The following is a 4,119-nucleotide window of genomic DNA, read 5'->3' as shown; positions in this document are numbered from 1 at the left end:
GAAAAAGAGAGAAGATAGAGATTAATATGGAGGAGAGAGACACAAAGAAAGAAGGGATGGGAGGGTAAATGAGTGGAGGGGAGTGAAAGGGAGGATATGAGAGGAGAGGGTAGCTGGGTAGAATTGTCTACTGCTCACTAAGGTATTGTTGGACAATCAATGCCGTTGCATTTATGTAGCCAAAGCTTTATATTTTTGGTAGTAAGTTGATATATAAAATACCAATTTACAGGTAGTAACCTGTTAGTGTGCTTCCTCCTGCACCAAGGAAGCCACAGTTAGGTTACTGTTACAGATAAGGCAAGAGTAAGCAGTTTAAGTTATTCTGAGAAACAATAATTGACATACTAAGAATGTTCCCTTGTATGGTGAAGTCAAGCATCACTCTTTTCCCTGCTACAGTCTTCCTCTCAACAAGAATAGCAAAACCAGAAGAGGAAGGAGATATCTGAGTAATGATCATCTCTCTGTTTAACCTCATCCCTTGGCCTCTCAAACAATAAAGCCAATGGAGACTTAACCTGAACTAATGGGGAAAATGGGGGGAAAAGTTCAGTCTAACTTATTGTGAAACTTTTAAAATAATTGGGGCAGTATTTCAAATACTGAAATAAAACTTTTTAAATTATTAATAAAAAGTTACTCGAAACTTATTGAAAATTTAAGACTACAGGGCTCACTACATAGTGGAATCTGCATAGGTAAAACTGACTCGTGCTCCTATCATCAGAAATTGAAGATTGTCCCTAAACATAGACTGCTGAAGTGATAAGCGATGGAAATTCATGATGGATAGCATAATGCTGAGAGCATGGAAATTATTTCCTTTCCATCTTCAGTGTGTAGAGAAGAAAAAAGCTCTATAGGATGGTCCTGAAGGTGCAATTCTAAATTTAGGACAGAAGGTGAATAGTAAAATAGACCTATCTCAGCCATTCAGAGATTAGAAATGTGGAGAAATATATTCATTTATGTGGTCAAACATGGAAGAGAGGATGTGGCAAGCCCATAGCCAAATGCCAAAGGTAGAGATATTTAACAAAACACCATGAATTTGAAACAAGTCTTAAAAGGGGAGCTAGGCTTAGAGGAAATAGGGCAGAAGGATGGAGAGGGAAATGGTGGACTAATACAGTCATAACACTCAATGTACATATGTGAGAATATAAGTAGGAAACTTGAAGGGATAGGTGGGGTTGGGGTAAGGGAAGGAAGAAAAAAGGAAAATTTGACAATGATCCAGATGCACTGAACATTGAAATGCACATACACTCTATTCAACACTGACATGATGAAGCAAAACCCCTTTGCACAACTTGCTAAAGATAATTTTTTTGAAGTTTTAATATTAAAAGACCAGAAGCATAAACCTTTAGAGATAAATAAGAGGATAGTATTGACATATTGTTGAGGCTTGTGTTCCCAAAATTGAAACAATTCCCAAAATTGAATATATTTAAAACATTAAAACTTTGAACGAACCTTAACACTTGCTGCAGTGTTCATTATGACAGGTGCCTTGTATAGAATAATTGAATTCCTCCTCCTACACATTTCTTGAACAACAAATATCTGGAATTATTTTGTTTTTGACATGTCAATCTTGACTTTATTCTTAAATGTGTGCTTATGTAAGAAATATATGGTTGTAAAATTTCATGACAATTCTTTTGAACTTCCTTTTTGTTGAATCGTCTAGTTTAATAAAATCCAATTGCACTTTTGATATAAAAATATTTTGTGCTCAATTCAGAATCACATACACTAACATTGGAACGATACAGAGAAGATTAGCATGGCACCTGTGCAAGGACGACATGCAAATTCGTGGAGCGTTCCATATTTTTACAACAACAGATGCTGGAGGGGATGTGGCCACAAGGGAACCATACAGCATTCTTGGTGGGAGTGTAAACTTGTTCAACCACTTTGGAAAGCATTATGGAGGTTCCTCAAACGATTCCACATAAAGCTCCCCTTTGACCCAGCAACCCCACTTTTGGGGATTTACTAAATGATCACAAAAAGACCATACTAAAACTACCAGCTCAACTATGTTTATTGCAGCATTATTTACCATAGCTAAGATATGGAACCAACCCAGCTATCCCCACTACATGAATGCATCAAGAAAATGTGGTGTATATACACAAGGGAATTCTATGCCTCCATCAGAAAGAATGACATCACCCAATTTGTTAGGAAATGGAAAGACTTGGGAAAAAATTTATTATGTGAAGTAAGCCAAGTCCAAAGAAACAGGTCCCATGGTTTCCCTTATTTTCAATAACGAATATATGTCTAGGGCAAGCAGACAATGTCAAAAACTATGTTCATATGAACAGATATGATGATGTTAAGGGAATTGAACTCCAAGATAGGGAAACAAGTATTTTTTTGTTTGTTTCTTGCTATTGTTTCTAACGTACTTATAATGTGTGATGTGAATTTTTGTTTCTTTGTATGTTCCTCCCCCATGCTATAACCCTTGTTTTCACTGTATTTGAAGTTGGTGCATGTGCCTCTTGTATGTACGCTTCTCTAATTTGGGGAGGGGAAGGGAAAAGATGCATGCATGCAAACGCATGTGCATGCATGTGTGTTGGCGTGCTCAGAGTTTGAAATCAGGGCTTAAAGGCCATGCTAGGTCTTTCCTCTCTAGGTTGGTGAGGTACTATATGAACTACATTTTCTTTCCTGGGTCTTTGCTAGTTCATTAAAAATTTTGAAAAATAATTTCATGAATTTTTTTGTTTGTTTTGGAAGCCCTGATTGGGTTCCAATGGTTATCCACAGATCTCAGGCTCCTGAGTAGATATCCCAAGTAGATAGGATTATAAGTGTGACTAACCAATACAAGGCTTTCAGAATAATTTTAAAAGTAGAAGAAAATTTACTTCATGGGGGCCTGTTTTATTGTCTCCTACTTTTAAAATATTTTGCATTGATTAAATGTGAATTTATTTCATTTTTGGATTCTTAAAAGAGAGTAAGTGATATTTAAAAGTTTTGGTACTTTTTACAAAAACTGGAACTGTGGGACAGAAGAAATTTGCCTCTCTTTGGACCTCAATTTAGAAGCTCAGCTCTGTGCATGATAACCCAATGTCACCAACACAGTCTGTGTTGAAGACAAAATGTGACAGAAAACAATCACCATGGGCAATATTTGCTATGCTATTATTTCTTGGAAAATATGAATATTGAATTGAGAGTGTAAGAGAATGGAGAGAATTTACCTACCTTTTGTGTATTGCGGAAAGACTTTTGGAAACTTTGACTCATTTCCTTCCTCACTGTGTGTCTTTGGGCCATGCACTTAGTGCCTTTAATTACAATTTTTCCCAACACTAAAATGGTAATAACATTAGCATTATTGCAAATGTTATCTTAAGAATTAAGAGAAATAAAACTTGTAAAATACTTAACATAAACTTCCATGAATGAGCTTTGAGTTTAGCCAGAAGTTTTTTTTAAAATACTAAATAGAATGTCATAAGTATTACGGAAACCATTACATGTAGTGAGCAACCAGAAGTAATGTTATGTATTGATCATGCTCTGCTTCCAGGGAAGCCAGGTGGATAACTTCTCATGCTGTAAATCAAACTGGTTATCTTCAGTCTTGTTAGTGTAAAAATATCAGGGACATAATAATGAAGGAATGTTGTAGACTGAGATGAAGTCCAAAAGAAAATGTACAGGGCTGGGAAGGTAGCTCAGTGGTAGACCACTTGCCTTGCATGTCTGAGGCCCTGGGTTCTATTCCCCAGTACCACATAAGCAAAAAGAAAAAAAAGCCGGAAGTGGTGCTGTGGCTCAAGTGGTAGAGCACTAGCCTTGAGCTGAAGAGCTGAGGGACAGCGCCCAGGCCCAGAGTTCAGGCCCCTTGACCGGATCCCCCCCCCCAAAAAAAGAAAATGTACAAAACTGAGAAAACATAAAAGTATCTGAGCAGTATAGTGTGTTTTACATCATTTAAGTTAAATAACAAAGATAAGGAAAACCCAGAAGAATAAATTGTCTTTTTGATATTTTATCATAGGTCTTTCCTCATTCTTGTAGAGGCATCATCAGATGAGAGGAAATGTATTTTTTTTTTGTTCGCTTCCTTCCATT

At 36.6% G+C, this 4,119-nt stretch overlaps 1 non-coding gene across 1 annotated transcript; it reads left to right on the top strand.

Annotated features, from left to right (window-relative positions):
• The first annotated feature begins 1,740 nt into the window (after positions 1-1,740).
• Positions 1,741-1,847, top strand: LOC138839172 (U6 spliceosomal RNA). The gene has a single exon (XR_011375892.1). It is a non-coding gene; the product is annotated as a U6 spliceosomal RNA (small nuclear RNA).
• Positions 1,848-4,119: the final 2,272 nt, after the last annotated feature.

This window comes from Dipodomys merriami, unplaced genomic scaffold, assembly GCF_024711535.1.
Source record: "Dipodomys merriami isolate MVZ:Mamm:240054 unplaced genomic scaffold, mDipMer1.0.p SCAF_2955, whole genome shotgun sequence".
NCBI classification, from domain to species: Eukaryota; Metazoa; Chordata; class Mammalia; order Rodentia; family Heteromyidae; genus Dipodomys; species Dipodomys merriami.
This window is presented reverse-complemented; position numbering and strand designations above follow the sequence as displayed.